The following is a 21,198-nucleotide window of genomic DNA, read 5'->3' as shown; positions in this document are numbered from 1 at the left end:
TAATTTCCTTTAATTTTTGATGTTTTAAAAAGGAGTGCCTCTAAACAAGAGGAAAGAAAAATTTCCCTCATTACTTTCTGATTGACGTTTTTTTTTGCAGGGCTCTGTTGTAAAGACATGGGCACCTTAAAACAGCTGTATAAGTTAAAGAATGGTTTAGAAACCCTGTAATTGGAAGTGTCTGTAGGTTTCAGAATATGCTGCTCAGTTATCATTGAGGTTTGCTGCTTTCATTATACTTTAGTCTGCCAGCTGTATCTGATCCAAAAGTACAGAAACAGACTTGTTTAAACTCAGCCATTGTGTAGTGTTTGTGATGTGTGCATAATGAATTCTGAATGCAAATATATGCTGTAAAGTGAAATATTGAAAACCTGTATGACAAGCAGTAGGGCTGCACAACACAAAATATGGTTTTATAGCATAAATATTCACTTGTGTCAAAAATATAGGAGCTGTTCTAAATGGAGAATTCTAATTATGCACAGTTTGTTCCTCACTCAGTCTCAGCGACTTGAACTCTTTCATTTGAGGTGTTTGACCTTCACTACAAGAACAAAACAGAAAGAGTAAATATCTCCCTCCCCACCCCCCCGCACCCCCCCAATTCTGCAGCAGCAGAGTTTTTCCACTTAATTTTGGTATATTTAGCTCCCTGAAAGCATTTGGAGACAATAGCTAGGTTGGTTAGTTGGGGTTTTTTTAATCTCAAACAAATAAAAATGCACTCCCCAAATACGAGAAAACATTTTATATCTGTAGGAACAAGAACAACTTTTATCCAAGGCTGATTGATAATGTAAGCTAATCAATGGTACAGGAAATGGTACAGGTGAGACATATAAGGTTTTTGTTTTCAAGAACAACTTTAGAATTTAATATACAAGAGGCTCGAACCTTACTAGAGCCTCAAATAACTCTTTCCTCTCTCTTGAGTTGGTGTTCCTACTGTGTACAACAGATGCTCCTGTGGCATTCCTCTGAATTTCTGAGTTGCGCCAGTTGTCTTTACAGTTGTTTGCAGCTTCAGATCTAGAGCTTCAAATTAGTGCCCTAAGGGCACTAAAGGATATTTATGATATTTTATTAAAAGAAAAGAAAAAAAAAAAAAAAGAAACAAACAAATAAGGAAGAAGCTAAGAAGAAATTAAACCTAAGGAGAAAAGAACGAACTGACTGCTTAGTTGAGCTGAACTTAAATAAATTGTAGCAACTCATGTAATCATCTTATTCTCATTTGGATTATTAATGGCCTTTAGTTTAAGCAGTGTCACAATAATGTGTCAATTCAGCTGGAGATACATAGCTGTTAAAGAGAAGGAAATGGACATCAATATTTCAGAGCCTGACTGAAATGAAACCTGAAGAATATCCCACAGATAATAGAAAAATCAAAAGAAAAAAGTAAGACAGCAACATCAGTCTGTAGAATTTCCTGTGAACAGCTTGGAACTTTACCAATTGCATTCAGTTCAAACACCATGAACAACCTCAGTTTCTTATCCCTCTTTGCAATAAACAAACTCAACCAGAAAGGAATGGAAACAAAGCCTGCCTGCTTGTTAAAAGACAGACAGATATACACACATGCACACTTTAGCAAATATTTGGAATCAGTGACAGACTGAAGACACAAGGACCAGATAATACAATCAGTCACAGAATCAGAATATCCAGAGTTCAAAGGACTCCACAAGGATCACTGAAGTCCAGCTCCTGGTCTCTTTACAGAACAACTCTGAGCATCACACCATGTGCCTGAGAGCATTGTCCAAATTCTTCTTGAAATGAAGAATTCTGTCAGATTTTCATGTATGCAGATAGCTTCAGCGTTGGGCTGTGTTGTTGCAGGGTGGGACAATAGCTGCTCCTGCATTTTGTTCAATGCCTCCTGTAAGACAAGTGCTTGCCCACAGGAAAACACAAATTCTCTCAGCTTCCTGCAACATTAAGGCTGCAGAGATAAGTATGGGTGGACCAAACACTATGAAAATGGTTCTCATGTTTTGTTTTATAGGAAGAAACCTCCTCAAACCAGCCAAACCCTTCCCCCTTCTGCCCCCTTACATGTCTAAATATTGGCAAAGTTTACAGTTTTTCAATGTTGTGCCTAATTTTCTGGGTAGTTAACTGAAAAACAGATTTTAGGTACAGTTGGCACATCCAAGAACAGAAGTTCATTTTAAATGAGTTGAAAGTATTAACATTTAAACATGTAAACTCCCTTTCTGGGATATTGGTCCAGATACAGGTTCTTAAAAACAGATAAATGGCATTTAAAATTCAATCTGTGACCATAACTTACTAAAAAATATTTGTTTTCATGTGCACTAGAATGCAAAATTATCGTATCTTTCATCACACTTTCATAAACACTAAAAAATATATTGTAAATGAAAGGCTGTTCTGCAAGTATTGAAGGTCAGGGAAGCCATCTTTAAACAGTCCTTTGAAGGAGACACTATCATACACAAAACTTTCTCAGAAAAAAATTTATTTCCCAAGAATTTTCCAAATTACAGTCATTCCAAGCCCCTATACTACATATTACAGAGTGCTGGAGTAAGACTTAGAAAAGGTACAGGCAAAACATTTTATTTTGATAACTAAAACTTCTTAGTATTATTATTACATGCCTGGACAATTTTGAATAGAATTAATATATAGGTATGGAAGATCCCCAATCAATGGAATTGTTCACTGTGATGTCTGTATCCTCTGCAGCAAACGTAGATGATGACAGCAAACAAATGAATTTTCCTAATTCAACGATTTCCAAATTGTTTGTGAATGAGTTCCTCAGTTCTAATTTCAGACAGTGTGTTTCTGTACTGACACACACTTAAGTCTTCAAAGCTGTCGAACTATTTTCCTGAGAATTAAATTCATTGAATAAATACAATAGATTAAAAAAAATGAAATGCCAACTAAACCTGAAATTTAATGTTGCACTTTATGCTTGTCTCCCCCTCTTAAGGGGTTGAAGCTGCAGAAAACATTCAGGAATTGCTCAGGTGGATAATCTGTGTACAGGCAAGATTTTACTCTAAGTTAAATCTATTAATGGTAGATAAGAACTACAGAAGAAGAGTCTGGGTGTGAGACTGTTTTCCCAATTCATGAAGTAGTGTAGTGATTTTGCACCATCAAATACCGTGCTTTGGAAGTGCTCACTTTTCAGAGGTTAATTTTTACATGCAGAGCTACTATTACATTAAAAACTCAAATCAGCCATTTTCCTAGCAATTTATACCCAATTTTACTTTTATTCTTGTCATGGGTTAGCAAGCATAGTCCCGGAAGTGATGTTCTTGCAAAGGGGTGCTTACAACATGACCTGACAGAACCTATCAGCTGGCCAGTTTGAATATGGACAATTCTCTAAGCCACTTAAAGTTGTGACCACCTCTGTGATCCGCACTTAAGAATAGACAAACTCCCCCTCCAAGCTCTCTCTCGTTTCCGGCGCTGGGACAGGTGGCTGCGGGGTGAGATTAACCCTTTTTATTGCTGTGAAGAGCTGAAAACCTGAGGGAAGAGAGAGAGGAGATGCTTAAAGCTGAAATTCTGTTGTGAAGCTATGATATATCAGAGTATCCTGTTGTAATTTCATGAAGATATGGGGGGTGGAGTGTTCAACTCGTGAGCAAAAGCACCTGCGCTGAGATAGGCAGATGCTGACGCAGCTGTAATTTCATGAGGAGTTTGGACAGGGAGAGATGAACCAGATGAGGACTTTTGCTCCAAACGGGAAAGGAGAAAACCTCAGTCCCTAGAGATGAACCAGATGAGGACTTTTGCTCCAAATGGGAAAGGAGAAAACCTCAGTTCCTAGAGATGCTCCCAGAGATAGTCCTAACGATGAAGATGATGAAGACCCTTTGCTCCCAGGGAAGGAGAAGGGCCTCTGTTTTTGTTTCTGAACGGCTCAACCTTAAAATTGTACCCCAAAAAACTTCAAGAGTGGACCCTCGAAAGCAGTTGCGGGAAAAGCTGCAAGTCGGGGGAAAGGACTCACACGCAGGCAGAGAGACTCCTCTTCCTAAATGGACTGAACAATATTTGGAAGTGGGCGGCTGTCTCGCTGTGATACTGTTTTCATAGCACGAGCAAGAAGAGACTTCTCTTTCTAAATGGACTGAACAAGGTTATTATGGAAGTGGTAAACGGACTGAACATCTTAAGGGTTGTCTTTTTACATTGTCAGTGGGAGAAGGGAGAAAGGTGGGGGGAGGAGGAGAGTTCTGAAGGTGGTATAATTTTTTTTCTTTCCCTCTTTTAGGTCTGTTAATAAACTTCTTTATATTCTTTCAAGTTTGGTGCCTGCTTTGCATTTCTCCAAATTCTTATCTCACAGAAGATAAACAGTAATGAGTATTTTAGACCAAACCACTACACTAAATTGGTGTTTCCGCTCGGTTACAAACCCAACCTGCTACAATTCTTTTGCTTTCCAGGCATCTATTTATTTTAGGCTTGATTTAACATTTGAGGATGTATGAAAGCTTGTGTCGATACCAACAGTACTCTAGTCAGAGAATGGGACTTGAAATTATGATGCAGGTTTTCTCTACTCTTTTGCATACTGTTTACATACTACCTCATATTCTCTTACAGAGTGCTTTTTGGTTCAAAGGAAATGTTCAGCCACAGTGTGGTTTCTCCCTTCTTTCATCATAGTTAACAAGTTCTTTTCCTAGCAGACCATTTGTTCTAAAATTTTTCTTTATGTGTTAGTTCCTTTCATTTTTTTTTAACATATTCATATACATGCAATACTTGGCATCATCTTAAATACAGTATTTTCATTTTCTCCTCCAGAGAATTCATCAGTTTCTGACTTTTTCCTTCTTTGCAGTGGATCTGCATTCCCAGGAAAAGACATGAATTATTTCTCAGCAATATCAACTTATTTTTCTTAATTTTCTTTTCATTTTATCTGCAGATGCTTATCATATTTATTGTCATGCCAGTGTATGCCCATGCAAATCTTTACAAGCCTTTAAATTTTGCACATTTTTAATTTACTTGTATTTACTTTATTATTAATAATCATTATTATTTTGGATAATTTTAGCATAAAATATATATTTTGCATGTTTTTTTCTGGAAAACTGATTGTCATTATTGATACTTTACATTTTATTGCCTCTCTATTATGATAGTCATAGAAATTATATTTGTATTTCCTCCAAGAATATCTACTGGGTTTCCATCTAGTAGGCCACCTAGGCCATGTACTTTCTATCCCTCTTTTTTTGTCTGATGGAAAATAATTATTTCAATTGGAGTCCTGCTATAGAAATGAACTGGTTATTGGAACAAAATTGCTTCTAATTTGTTTTGAGTGGAATAACTGCTCCTGCTGCTAACTCTTCTCTTTATGTTCACCAACCATTCAGAGTTTTTTATGAAATTGGCAATGATGTTAGTCAGTATTTTCACCAATGTAATGAAGATTGGACTTTTCCTTTAAATCTTAAGAGTACATTATGTTTTCCTCTCCTACACTCAGTGCACTTTCCCCAAGACATCACCAGCACTCTTTTGTCTTTTACTTATTGCATCCTATTTATTTTACTTCTGTGTTAAACTTAATTGAGCATATACCTTTGGATTTTCATTATTTGTAAGACTTTCTGGTTTAAAATTATTTTTCTCTGCCCTGTGTCCCATGAAAGAAAGTGATTAAGCTTTACGTAAAGATGTACAGGCCAGTTTTTAATTGTTTCTTTACAAACTGAATAGCACTGACCATGGCTATTTTTCAGAATCTTCATCTTGGAAATGCTTTAATCCGACCTGTGGGTTATATTATGTAGTGCACAAGAATCTACTGCAGTCAGCCATATCTTAACCATTGCCCAGAAAATTCCCTGTGATTCCAACACTTTATCCATAAAAAAAAAGGTTCTGTCAGAAAATAAAATGAGATATCTTCTTTATTTACTAACCAAATGCCAAGCAGTTATTCTTGCACTATAGAGCTCAAACAGAAAATTCAATTTGCCTAACTCATATCTAGGAACACGGACATGGGAGAGTGCTAGAGGACAACACAAAGGACATCGCAAAATAACCCCCGCATCAGTTGGCCCAGACATTCCTGTAGGATAAAGAAGAGTGAACAATAGGAGTTTGTATTATGCACAACAATGGAATTGGAGTATGAGTCTTGATGGGTGGAATACAAAACAGGTAATGATGAATTTTGGGGCAATATTTCCATTGGGGTGTTCTAGTGAAGGCACGAACTGCACAGCTAAAAGCATTATTCTCAATATGCTTATCTATTTTTTGTCTTACATAATTCATGCATTCAGTAACATCCAAGCTACAGCACATTTGCATTTTCTTCTGTTTGACTAGAGGACAGGACAAATACATGCAAATAAATGTTATTTTTTGGTTTATCTCCGTTCCCTTGCTCTTCATTTGTCATGAAATCAAATAGCTTGACATTTTGACAGCCAATAATATATTCTTATGGGCACAAGTGGACTGATTAAAAAAACCCCTTACCTGACTTTCACTATCTTTCCACTAAGACTGCTTCTAGAATAAAGAAATTCATGACAGTAGATTCTTACAATTTCTACAGATTAATTTACTCCCATGTTATTCAGGTACTCTGTGATGTCATTCCTGTAAATAACAGTATTTTCTCATGCTTTTTGTGCTATGGTTCTTGAATTTTGGTATATATTTGGCTGTCTCCCTACTGTTTTACAAAGTTTGCCTGGAGATAATATGCAAACTCAAGTTGATTTTCCTAAATATCTTTGAGCAAAAAATTGGAAGGTGAAAGAACTCACAGAATTGATATGTTCTATAACATTACACAGATTAAAAAAATCTGGATGCACTGACATGGGGATGCTTCCTGCCTCATGTAAGGACTTGCTGAGTCAGAGGGAGCACAACTGTGATTAGGATGCTGCAGGGTATATCTGAGATGATATAAATCCTCAGGTGCTTCACTCCAATGTACATCTTACGAAGTTATAGAAAGCAGTCGCTCAATAAAATAAAAAACATTTGGGAAAAAACAGAATATCTTGTTTGCATGCAGATTCAGGTCTTTTCTGCTGTTGAGAAACTTACTTTTTAGTTTAAACTAATTTTTTCCTCTCCATTTTTCAATTTCATAGTTCAAAGACAAAACTGCTAACTCACAGAGAATTAGGTGGACATCTTTGACAAAAAATAAGATAGTTCAGACTTGACTGACTCTGCCACTGTACCTTAGTCCATCCTCTTGGCCTTTGCAACCCAGGGTAGTTTCTCTTGACCTAATTGCTTTTTTCTCATTTCCCTTCTGAGGTTTCATTCTTTTCCCTTGAGATTGTCTCACTTTCCTTCATTTAATTTCTTATATAGTCCATACAATCACTTCTACAGTTTTTACATCACTCTAGTATCTCAGTATCTTCTTCGTTCCAGCTTTGTGCAACTGATTTTTTCCTAATCTCTTTTCTCTCTTCTTTTTCTCATTCTGCTTTCCTTTTCTTCTCCTTCTGTTTCTTCCCCTACTTTATCTCTTATTTATTTTCCTTCTATTGCTCTTCATCCTTTCTGGTTACCCATTTTCTCATCACTCCTACCATGCCACTGATTTCTTCTACCTCATTCTCCATCCCACTCTTTCTGGTTTTTTTCATCTGTTTTCTCTGATGCCTCCTGGCATGCACTGTAGCTCCTCTGCTTTAAATTCTTCTTCTCTGTTGTCTACTTTACAGACTTTTAAAAAGTTATTTTAAACCCTTTCAGCCTCTCTAAGAGAGGCCATTTTTGAACACACTTTTCGTATTTTCTATTACATAGAACTGGCTTCTCAAAATCAGTTTTTTGAGGGAGATGAAGGAACTGAATATAAAGCAAACTTTTACAGCCTGGAAAAATTTCCTCAAATCTCTTTACTTCTTCATCTCAGAGAAAACAATTGTCTGTGGTCATTACAATTAAAAAAGAAAATAATCACTTTTTAATGATTTTTTTCATTCTCAACTGAAATTTTGGTGCAATAGACAAAAAAATGTTTATTGGAAACAATTAATTTTCTTTCTCTTACTAGTGCAGTCAAAAGCAAAAAGCATTTCTTCTTGGTTTTGGGAGTGACATGAACAATTACATGTGAAGATGAATCTGGTCACTCCAGGTCATTCCAATACATTGATTGTCCCAGTCACTGCAATGTAAGGCTATTCATTGCTATTACTAATTTTTATCACTGCTTGTATGGCAATAGTTTAATTTAAATATAAAGTAATAGCTATGTAAACAGAGTGTGAGCAGTGTCAATACCACATTCAAGTACTGCTCAGCAACACATGGGAAATCAGAAAAATAGGAAGTTGAACTTGTTAAATTGAGAAATTTATAACTCAGAAATAGAACATGAAAGGGTAAAAAATTATAATGTTCTCTCCCTCCCCTGCCTCACCCTGCAACACTTTCTGTCCCCTGACTTACCCATTAAAAGTTAATATTTTGGCTTTAAAGTGAGCAAAGAATTCACCCTTACTTTCTGGGGTCCTAATATAATTTACTCTGTCTGGCATTGCATAACATGCATCTGCAGTCATAGGAAATACTTTTGTCAAAATCCTGAATATGGCTGTTGATGAGAATTTAGACTGTAAAAACGACATGACTTTCATACACTCTTGATTCTTGATAGGTATCACCATCAATAAAATTTTAAAAAATAGTAGTAGTGGAAAACAAAGAGAAATATTCATGGTACAAGCACCAGATATTTGAAGCAAGGTAAAATTGCTTCTAACTAAAATAAACCACATTCAGACAGCCCTGGGCATTCCCATGACAACCTCTAGCTCATAAAGCAGTGGGTTTCTAAACTTATTCTTTTGTTTTGACTAGGCATGACCATTGTCCTCAAAAGAAAAGCATATTATTCCAACATGGAATTCAGGTTTCTCATAGATAATATGAAAATATAAAAACCAGCACAACCTTACTGTAGAAGCTGTAAAAAAAAGTTAAAATAAGAAAATTTCTACACTAGCCTTGGTCACTGACACTAAAGTTAATGTTTATTTTTGAAATAGGATATAAAGGTATTGTAGTATAATGGTATTGGATATGAGAAATGGTCAGGGGGGAGTATGTTTGGGCTTTTTTTTAAGGAAATCAGCCACACACAGTGGTATCAATGGACTTCTGCATAATTTGATGGTGAGGAGGTTTATCCGTGGCATGGGAGATTTGAGTTGAAGAACCATTTTGAGACTCTGTATCTTTAACTGGTATGTCCACTGTGTTATGCTAGAAAGGGGATTTTCTTACTGTTATTGTCATCACTCTTTTTCCTCTGGTAAAAGAACTGTACTGAATTAACAGGATTAGCAGAGGGAGGCTGCCCTTTCCCCCCTCCTCTGTTCAACTTCCTTTTCCTTCTCTGACTGCCACAGAATGAGGAGTAAAATTTCCTTTTGCTCAACATCTTTTCCATCCTGACTATTCCACATAAAATGAGAGCATAGCTGGCTCCAGCATTCTCTGTTCTAAAAAGAGACAACCCTCTTCTTCCTCTCTTATTTCAGGAGACACCCAGGTAGAGTAAATCTTAAGGGGAGAAAGGCATTGAATAATCTAATATATTTCTTTACCTACAAGAGATCTCTGTACCTTCAAAAGAGAGAAGTAATCTTCAAAGGATTGTTTCAGGATCATTTTCTGGACATCTCCATCTCTAATAACATTTTGGATAACTGAGGTCACTATCTTGTCTCTTTCTTGTGGAGTAGTTTTAGTCTAAGCAATGGTTCCTATGTTTTTGCTGTACCACTTTTTTTCTTTATTATTATTGGTCTTAAAATAGTAACTTTGGAGCACTCAATGGTCTTGTGCTTAAGGCATCAGGGCATTTGGATTTTTTCCCAGGTTTCCAGAATCAATATCAATTGATCAGTATTGATTCTCAGTGGATTAATAAAGTAACAAATAAACCAAATTATTTTAAAGTATTTTTAATAACTTAGTACAAAGTTACATATTGTTTTGCATTTTTTAAAAGAATTATGGCAACATCTGAAATAAACTGTTCAGACTTTCCAGCTTAAGTAGAAAGAAAAAATATGTCCAAATCTAAAATGCAGATCAGAGTTTACCTTTCCTTTTATTTCTAGTTAGAGGTCATAACACTCGATTTTCAGTGATATTAGAGCCATTGAAAAAGATAGACACTCTAGATACTCTAGTTAACCCTATCTCAGAAATTAAAATACCGATGAATTTGTAGGTTACAATTATTTCATGATCATGATTAGTTCATGTAGGTCATATAAAAAGCACAGGCTCCTGTTATTGAAAACTACCAGATTTGGCTGACATAAAATTATTAAAGGAGTTGTTCCCTGTTAATTAAACTAAATTAAGACTATATCATATTAATAATATGAACAGTAAATTATTGAAATATAGTATCTTTTACATTACAAATATTATTGCTCTTTTAATTACATATTAACATTAATAAAATACAAAAAGGAACACAAGACTTGGAGTTAATGTGGATTTTTTTCTAGCTTTTGAGTTTCTGCACATTTTATAGTTGTATCAAGGTCATCAGCTCTCAGATAATGTAGCTAAAATTGATTTCTCAATAGTCTCCTGCTGTGCTTGATGTCATTTTCTGTCCTTATAAAAGACAAAAAACTCCAGGAAGAAGGTAAAAATTCTTGTTTTTCACAAGATATTTTCTTTTTATGTCCTATTGTTGCCATTCTTTTACTTGCAGATTTATCTGATGATCAACCCAGAAGAAAAATTCATTATTCCTGAGTTTAATGTTCCTTTCTAGAAACCTTACATACATCTGACTATGCCTTTTTGAATTAATGGCTTTGTGTACTGAGCAAGAAAATTTTCACAACCTGTTTGAATCTTTATTTTTCATTTTATTGTGCTGCTTTTGTGAAACTATCTATTTATGGTTTGATTTTTTCATAAACACCAAAAAAATCTCTGTGGCAAAAAAAGCCTGGTCCCCAAATTAATCAGTGTTTGAATTTTATTTAGTCAGGAAGCCAAAAAACAATGCATAAAATAAACAATTTTAAAGGAATGTTTGTTTTGTTTTTAAAAATAGTAAGCCAAAAGCTCACACAGACAATGCCGTTCTTCTTTTTTCCTCTTCCTTCTGCAGGAAATGTAAATTGACTTCATCTCTTTCATGACATTAATTGTTGTAGTACCTTGCTACCAATAAACTTCCACGTACTTTCCTGCAGAGAGATGGAAACAGTTGCAAAGTCAGAACACACAAAAAGCCTAGTTTAAGGCAACATCTGGAAAATGTTTATTTCACAAGTTATTTCTGCTGCTAATTAAACAAGCCAACCTAAAACCAGAAACTTCCAGAATATTAGAAGTTTGCTAATGAGTCCTGGAGAAGGGCAACAGCACTGCACTTGCCATATGACATGAAGTAAATGTAAGATAAAAAGGGACTGGCAAGAGACTTGAAGCTGCAAAAGGAAGTAATGAAAGAGTCTTTAAAGTCATACCAGGGAGCCATAGAAGAGAAGAAAAAACCAATCTGAATTTTGGAAGAAAATGAAAGAGAAGACTGATGACTGATTGAAGATAAAGGAGGGAGAGAAGTTGGTGGGAGTGTGGCTCAGGCAAAAAAATTTAGCAGGTAAACTTTATTTGTGCAATCAAAATTTGTGTGACACTGACTCCAAAGTTAAGGATAATGTATGTAATAATAAAAATAATAGAAGGTATTCCTCAAACCAGCACTGAAAAAGTTGTGCCAAAACTATTAGTGTCAGTTTTCAGAGGGGTATTTTGTTTGAAAAATATCAACCCTACACATATGATACTAAAAGCTTCTGGTACCAGTGTTGTGATTGTCATAACTGATGGAAAAAAAATTGAGTAGCAAGGCAAAATTTCAGTACAAACCTTAGATGAGACATCAGAAGCAATAGAAGGGATGTTTTTTTCATATCTCTATCTGTTTACTTGTTTGAAAAAAATACCATTACATCAACAGAATCTCATTCTCCTAAGAAGAGTAAAATGTTTATTGAATAGGAATTTGGGGAAAGTAAGAAAAAACAATCATCTGATTTAAATCTGCTACAGAACAAGCCACATTGAGTTTAAAAATATTTACTTTTTTGGTTAACAAAGAGATGAGCAAGTGCCCAAACTACACCTCTAGATTAAGTTGGAATTATCATATACTAAATCTGTTAAAATTTAAAAAGATTATATAAATACATGTCAAAGCATCTTATTATTTTTCCTTCTCACTAAAGGTAGTGATAGGTCTTTTTTATCATTAGATTTTTTATTTGGCCAAGAAAATTTTGCTCTTCTTCTTTCTACAAAGGAGGTTTAATTGTGTGAGAATTGCATTTCTTTCACTTAAATTTTGATTTCATAGTTCTAAAAATAATGTATTAAAAACACCAGCATCATTCAACCCTTGTATTAGTTACATTTTATTAGCTGAATTTAGAAGACAACAAAAAAGCCTCTCTTGTGCTTTTTCACAGCAGACTCAAATAGACTGGCATCTCAGGAGAAGAGTAGTCTGTCTCCATGACACCTTGAAATATCCAGTTACCATAGTACCCACAATTTTAAAAGGTTGGTCTTTCCAAACAGTTTAGTAGGTGCATGAAGGAACTAATCCAGAGTGTATTTAAATGCTTCAGTGTCTTATTGTACCAGGTAATAGCAAGTTTTTAAGAGATAGCAAGGACTTTGTTCAAATGCTTGGTCTGTTACTGTTTCCATTGTAGCATCTTGCTTGGAAAAAGAATTAATTACGTGGTGAAAAAGACAAGCAGTAAGTTCTTTTTGAGGCTATTTAGAAGTCCAATTTTTAAAGCACATGAGCTCAGAAAACCAAAATAATTCTTCTTAGATTTCTGTTTAATTCTGCCAAAATATTTCAAAGGGTCTGTCTGAGCAATCTTTTACAGATAGCTCTAAGCAAACCGAGTACGTCTCAGACAATTAGGGGCTATATATATATTACCAAAATTTTCTATCTTATTTGAGCTATTAATTTGCAAATCCAATGAGTAGTATTTACTTCATTCATTGTTACCTGCTTTATACTTTCTTACTTCAATCTGTAGGGTAATATCTTGCAGAAGGGCACATCATTTGAGGAAGAAGATTGTGGGATATCCTTCAGAGTGATGATTATAGGTAGAGAACTAGATGACTTCACAAAGTAGGATCCTGCAGACCTGGAGAAAAAGGGCAATGAATAGGAAGAAAGATTAAAAAAAATATACTAAACTGTTGAAAGTGTTATTTGAAGTAGTGAAATAGTCACCTAGCATCCATCCTTTGAGAAGCATGATGAAAGATTAAAGTCATGGAGAAAATGCACTTTAGATAGTATAATGGCTTAAAGAAAATCTTTACAGTAAAAGCTATAAAAAACTTGCTATATTTACAGTATCAAAGATAAAGTAAAAGAAAGTCTGGAATACTTTAAATTAGTATCTTCACAGATACTGCAACAATATAGCAGAGATTAAGAGCTACTGATGGAACGCCCCAAGTAATAGTTATATGAACTGATGGCCAATTTACTTTTCTTAGTAGAGCAAAGAGAAAGTAAGGCTGGAGTTTTCAGCCTAGTGATCTCCGGAAAGAGGAAAGAGCTGTGGTTGCACCACAAAGTTAGCTGCAAATATTTGTTGACTGACCTAAGTTGGTAAGAGTGAAATTCAGTCAAGCTTTTCTGAGTGTTTAGATGAGTGTTCATCTCCAGGTACCTCAGAATATCAAAGATAACTGACCCCATCTCAGTGATCAGGCACAGGAAAAGTGAATGCTACCATATTTTCAGATGCTGCCTTGCAAAAAACGACAAGTCCTTTTTTTATTTATATTTTTTTTTAATTCTGCCGAAGCATCTATCAAATAAGGAGAAAATTTGTCTTTGCTACACAAGTAAAAATTTCGCTTAAGTGTTTAACTCCCCTGTTTCAATCTAATTTAACCTACAGAGACATTAATAATTTGCGTTTAAAAGTCAAGAAAATATTCAATTCCCACAACAGAGAACAGGAAAGGTCCATTATTTACATGGACTGTTGGTTTAAGAATGATAGAGATGGTAAAGGGCTTTCTCACTAGAAGCTGGGGTGCTGAGCTCTGCAACTAGGTCTTCAACTTCTGCTTGGACAGACTGAAGGGCACATTAGCAAAGACAATTTGGAAAGTGTAAGTTTAATTTGACTCTAGTTTAAAGCAAAATAATTGCATATAAGCTCATAGTAGTATACCATCCATGCATAAAAATTAGAGAACTAGTTATGCAGAAAGTTCAATTTGTATTTTAGAGCTCTCGGATTGCCTAACTTAAGCTGTATTTATTACATGCAGCACAGTCCTGATCAAGCATGTACAAATGTATTGGCTTGCCTCTTACATAGGAGAAATATAAAATGTGTGCTTTTTGCTATAAACTATTCAAAATCTAGTTCAAATATTATACAGGAAATAAAACAGACTTTCTCTTTTGCGATTGCTGGGTATGAAAGGTAGAGAGAAGTGACCAAAAAATTATTTCAGTTGACCTCAAATTGTCAAAATCATAAGCACAATTGAAATAGAAAATCCTGCTGTGCAATCTAGGCACAGATTCTGTATTTCAGAGTACTTGGCAGGTGAGACAAGCTTGTATCTGACTTTTGGGATAAATGAAACAAATCCATGAGCTTCTTCATCTTTTGCCAAGTAACAATAGCTCCTTAAGGGATATTCTCTCAAACTGGAATTGCAGCAACGCAGGAGCAGCTCTTAAACCCACAAATTGACTCCTTACAAAAACTCATGCTAAGCCTGTTTTTACTGGATAAGGCAAGTTGTCAGTAGTGTACTGCTGGCCTGTGAGGGTTTCCTCATACCTAGTTGTTTGCTCTGGGAAGCAAATATAACACACATGCACAGCAAGAGTCAGGAACTCAAGTCTGTTTTTTACACTATGACATCTAACATGTTAAAGTGTCTTGAAATTACAGCAACCTTAGAACCCCTTTTTCTCATACTATGAAACACAAACAAACACTGACCATTATTACAGAAGCCTAAATTTAATAGATTCCAGTTTCTCTCTGTGAGGGTTTTTCAAACCTGATAATTTCCCAAACAGCAAGTTTTCAGATACTTACCTGAAAGAGGAGTGAGTGACTAGTGGTATAAGCTGGATAGCAATTAGAGAGGACTGGCAGATGGCCACTGAGCGCAGGACTGGCAGTGGAAATCTGCAGAGCAGATAGCAGTGCTTACAGTGATGACAGATTGCCTGACTGGAAAAAAAGCTTGAATTCTCTTGTGTTATTTTACCCGGTGTTTTGATGGTGGACACAGAAGTTCAAATTTGGATTTACATCCATCTTTTGGAAAGGTAATCTAAATTTACCATTAAACATATACAGTATCTTTATATATCGTTTTCTGTCATCAAAACGTAGCCCTTTTCTCCTATGACTGTGATTCTTAACAGAAGTCTGCAATGTCTCAAGGAGTACAAGTCCAATGTGATACTTCTAAAAATAACAATGCAATTAAAATACATAAAAGAAAATAGTACATAAACTTACATATTCTCTAAATTTGTAACTAATTTTAAAAATTATATTTTTGTCACCAGCAGACCTTATTTGACTGCTTAATCCAGATAACCTTAAATCAGACTTGGACTCCATCGCCTCCAGTTCTTTGAGACGTAAGTTTATCCCTAGTGTCTATTGTATAGACTGAAGAAAGAGACTCCAAACCTTCTCATAGTTAGGTCACCTTTGTCCAATGGGCTTTATTAGCACTACAACATTTTCAGTGTTTCTTATTTGAACAGGAAAATGTTAGTTGCATATTAACCATCCTTCTATTTCTTTTAAAAATAAATCAATTCATGCTCTCTTTAATCTTATGCACTCTTGTGTAATGAAAATCTCAAAATTACCTTTGTTGTTTCCAAAATCAAGTGAAAAATAGCAGCAGCTAGGGTAGTTCAATGACTATTGGACTAAGAGTCTTACACTGCCATCACACTTCATTTGCCTTTATCGGAATTCAGGGTCTAGCACTCATCTCATAAAATAGTTTTGCATCCAATATTCAGGTCTGTTTTCACTCTCCCAAATCTTTAATGTTACATCTCTTATTATTGTTTTTTAAATTGTCAATTCTATTGAATAGCTAATTTTCAAAACTTTCCTAACAATATTCTTGTTAAACCCTTAGATAGTACAAATCATGATTACTTCTTTAATTTATTATGCTCTCTCCTTCCTATAATGTATTATTTTCCCAGGGATGCTGTTGGGTTTTGTGTCGCTTTGATACTAAAGATCCTTGAATTAGAATACAAAGGTGTCATTTGTTTCTATTTGACTTTCTTAAATACCTTGCCAGTTGGAAACACTTTTTCACTAATTATAGTGCCCTACTAGATGCTACTGCCATCAATATTGCAAACCTTTGCTGTCCATTCGCTCATTTATGCCAATTTAGCCAATGCTATATCTTTCCTAAATGGACATATCTTCCTAAACAAAATAAAATAAAATAAAATAAAATAAAATAAAATAAAATAAAATTATAAAATCTAAAAACAAGAAAAAAGAATATTTTTAAATTTCTGATGTGTAGCTACTGCATAAATTAATTTATAAATTATATTTTTTGTTTATTAGAGTACTTTATAATGATTTTCATTTAGCATATGGCTTCTGGCATGTTTATATTTTTAATTAAATTAAGCTAATTCAAATAAAATTTCTGTAAAGATATAGCTTAAGAATTTGAAATCTCATTTCTGTAAATAGTTTATGATTCTTGTTCATGGTTCAAAATTTCCATCATAAATGAACTGTGCAAAACTGTTTTAGATTAAAATAAGGAAAAAATTTGTTCAAAGTTAAAAGAAAAAAAAGCTGATATTATTTTTCTAGTACTCTCCAGACTGGAAAAGCAACCCTGAAATATCTTAACAATGTATTTTTCTAGACAAAAAGCCCTTATTCATGAAACTATTTCTTATGAACAAATGCCAATTCTATGATGTAGAAAAACCCCAGAAGTACAAGCTCTCAATTACTTTGGTTCGAATTTTTATTTATATCTTATGTTTGAACAGCAAGATACATAAGCAAGACACATTTCTGGCCTACTTCTATGTTTGCATCTAAGTGCGTGCCAGGAGGTTTTGTAGGTACACAAATTGATCTGGTATGTCTATAAAATCTGTAGACATCTAGTATTTCATGTAGATATGGCCTTTCATCTTCGTCTTCTGTCTGTTAAAAATCTTATCTTTTAAAGAAAGGACTTAAAACATTCAAACAATTTATAACTGAAAGAAAAAATATATTTAATTCAGTGTTTACTCCAAGATCACGTCATGTCTTTGACACCTGTCGTCCCTGAAAAATAAATTGCTGTGTTGAAAAATAATTTGTTTAGTGTAAATGCACAAAACATTGTGCAGGTGGGGAATTTCTGTACCTCAGTTTTCCCTTGGATTTTGTCCCAAAAGACATTATACATCTATATTCTCTTGTAGCCATATGCACAAAATGAAATGCTTCAGCTTCATTAAAAACAGAAAAGAACAGAATGATGAAGCACAACCCTAACGTCATTATAAGGTGGTATTACAGACTGTGTATCTTGTATATCGTACAGGTTTTTACTCTGAATTTTACTAAAATGCTGCTCATCACCTTTACAAGAACATATAGATTAATTAGGAAGGAAATTAATAGAGTATGATCAATCCTAAAAACTATAGTTACTGGAAAGAGATGTAGTATGGATCATGCTGTGAAAGGCAGAGACATAAAATTTACCTTCAGGGCAACAAGTAGAGAGACACCAAGGCCACTGAGTGCAGAAAGATCTACTTGTTGACTCCAGCAAGAAAGAAATACTCTTCCTCAGCCCCAGTTTGGGTTGTTTTAAGTCTTTCTCTCCAGTTTTTCTGTAGCTCTTAGGTAATTCAAACTGACACCATTCAATGCAACCTATGGTGAAATTTCATATAAATGTTGTTAGTCTGATTCCTCAGCTCTGTGAAGGAGATAAAAACTGGTACATTTCATTTTTATTAGATGACATATTGAATTTTTGGAGGCTTGTTGTCTTCCCTACCCTTCATTTTTACACTTTAATATTATTTTTTTCCACACTACTTCAAGTTTTCTTTTGGTAGACATACTGACTGGTTTTTTAGGAGATTTTTTTCTATTTTTTAATCCCTTGCTGGACAAGTGTATGACTTTTGGGAAATAAAGAGGCACAGGAGCTTCAAATCTTAATAAAAGTTACAGATTAACAATACCAAAATGACAATAGAATATTAACAGGCAAATTGATGGAACACACAGAAGTTGAACTCCTATTGTGTGTTTCTCTTCCTACTGCAATTTTTTCTTCTTGTTTTCTTTTCCCAAGATACTGACACATAATGCTTCCCTCTCTTCATTCTGCTGCATTCATTTCCAGTTCCTAAATTAAAGATGAAGCTCTGTGGTGTAACTCTCACCCAGAGGGTTTTATATGGCCATCTTCATTCGACTGAAGATGGGCAGAAGATGATAGAGAAGTCTGGGGAAATGCTATAATTTTTTTGCCCTGCTGTGCTTTAAAAAGCCCATATCTGGCCAGGGGCTGCTTGAGCAGATAAACTTTGGGTTCATCTAGGCCCTTTGTGAGGCCTTTTCCTGTGTTTTGTCCTGAAATTCACCTCCTACCCAAAAGTATACACCAACATTGCCCTACATTTCCGTATTGTGGAGGAATGAAACTTATGCTGACGGGTTATCTTTCATTTGGGAAAGTGTACAAATAGGTTTTCAAAATATTTAAATAGACTGAACTATTTTAGATACTCCCTCCTTTCTTGTCTGTAAACTTTGAACCACAGTTGCTTTGAGCTTCTGTATCTTGTTTCAATTTTTAAAAAATGGTACCAAACTTTTACCCCTTTATATAAGTTCTGAGATCTTCTGGAAGGTTATTTGATTTATAAATACTTGTGAAGAATAACTGATGAGAGACATAGAGTGGAGGTGATGAGAGTCAGTTTAAGTCACACCTAAGAGTTATAGGGGATAAACTGGATGTCACTGGAGTCCTCTGGAAACATGGTACCAAAGGGAGATTTCTTCTTGAAACTTCTTATATAAATTTGGGAAAGGATATTTAAACTATTTTAATGATAAGTAATTAAACTTTTGCAGTTATTCTTCTTCTGGCCAATGTGACAATGTCATGTCACTCACCCCATCCCTTCACAGTTATGAAGAAATAACAGCTTTGCAATGCATGTGTTCAGTGTACTAAGTTTTATTGCACAGTGGAGAGCAACAAGTTTTTTTAAACAGAAAACATATTTCTTGTGGAATACTTAATGCTGTTTCCATCATCATTCTGCATTGAACATGATCTCTCATTTAATTATTATTCCTTTTTTGTACTGGCCACCTTCATGTAAGAGCAGCAGAACTTTCACTACTGGGAAATCACTGAATTTCCAGAGGAAACGTGCTGGGTTTTTAACTCCATAAATATGCATAAATTTTCCACAAAAATTTTGCTCAGCTCATAAAAAAAAATGAGCAAACCAATTGTTACTGGCTTCCAGAGTCAATACATGGCTATATACAAAATAAAAATCTTAGTTTTCATAATGTGATGTCATTACAGTAAAATGAATCTGGATTTTAACAGTATTTATTTGTCAAGCCTGTCAAATTCACCATTAGTCTAATATCTTTGTAACTGTTCATAGGTAAAAATAAAACTAGAGTACAATCAAACTTCATAGTTTTTAAAGGTGTCATTAATGATAAGCATTATAAAAGTTTTGGCCATTAAATATTATAAATATGTTAGGAATAGGAACAGAGAAAACTCATAATTTTTTCATGTATATTTCCAGCAAAATTTTCAAGCTCATATCTGGCTTTATGCTTTTCATCATTGATCAGGTTTTTTTTATCACTGAGACCTCGTATAAGAGGAGGAGTGAAGAAAAATCAGAAGCATTAATTTTTTTATGAAATCCTCTCTCACTATCTGACTTATGGTAGCTGACCACACACACATTTTCTTTCAGAATGCTGTAATTTTGAAGCAGGATGCATCAAGCTTTAGCTGCAAAAATGTTTTGTTCTCAAGAGTAACAGTGTAACACAGCCAACAGAGACTGCACTGACTGGCTTATAAAGGTAAGATAACAAATAAAATTATAAAGATGACCTAAGCAACACCTGAAGTCTAACACTATATTGAAAGTATAAATGATGAAAAAACCTCAAACAACCATATATATATATATATATATATACACACACATATACACATACGCACACCAGTGATTAAGGAAGAGGAAGCAGCAGATTGGAGGGAACTCAGAAAAGGGAGTTATTAGGGAGAGGCTTAATTGCCTATACATTTATTTGTTTCCAGCACAGTCGATTCTTAATGTCTGAGTAATTATATACTAGTTTGCAAAATCTACTATAAAATACAGAAACATACAGTGTCAGGAAGATGGACTGACCATGCAACTTGATAGGTCTACCTCTACACTTTTATTTCTGTGACTACCACGGTCAACTGGAATTTTACCGGAAAATCTGAGAAAGATTACAGATAAGGCAGTTATCAAATTGATGTCTCATGTTTGTATTTTAAGGCTCAATACATTATACAAGAATACAACCAAAAACTTTGTATCTGTTATTCAGATTCCTTCCATTTGAGAGACAAATATTGTGCTTGCATAAGGTATACAGAGGAAAACAAAAAGTTATTAAATCATTCTAGATTTTCTACTAGAATTAGAGGAATTCCAAATAAAAGGTCCAAAATTCTCATATCAGTCCATGAGGAGTTTTTCAGTTCCCTCACCACTTGAGTCAGAAATAGAGGTAAATATTGAAATAATATTAGGAAGGAGCAGACATTCTAAGTTTTCCAATGTATTATGTGTGTGTCAGTTTTGGGGTAGTATCACAGGCTCCTCTCTGGATTCAGTGATTAGTCTGCTTATGCCAGTGCCGTGTGTACCACACTGGTGACAGCTTTTGAGCAAGCCATGGATTTACCTGCAGACTGCACTTGGCACCCTGAATGGACCACTTGGGAAAAAGGAGAAAGTTGTTGATGTTGTGATCAGGAATG

General features: G+C 34.7%; 1 long non-coding RNA gene across 1 annotated transcript; it reads left to right on the top strand.

Moving 5' to 3' along the window:
* The first annotated feature begins 4,382 nt into the window (after window positions 1-4,382).
* On the top strand, window positions 4,383-20,355 carry LOC108445853. The gene is made up of 4 exons (XR_001860880.1): window positions 4,383-6,198; window positions 11,171-11,665; window positions 15,659-15,733; window positions 20,129-20,355. It is a non-coding gene; the product is annotated as an uncharacterized LOC108445853 (long non-coding RNA).
* Window positions 20,356-21,198: the final 843 nt, after the last annotated feature.

Source organism: Corvus brachyrhynchos, unplaced genomic scaffold (assembly GCF_000691975.1).
Source record: "Corvus brachyrhynchos isolate BGI_N302 unplaced genomic scaffold, ASM69197v1 scaffold124, whole genome shotgun sequence".
In the NCBI taxonomy this organism is placed as follows: Eukaryota; Metazoa; Chordata; class Aves; order Passeriformes; family Corvidae; genus Corvus; species Corvus brachyrhynchos.
This window is presented reverse-complemented; position numbering and strand designations above follow the sequence as displayed.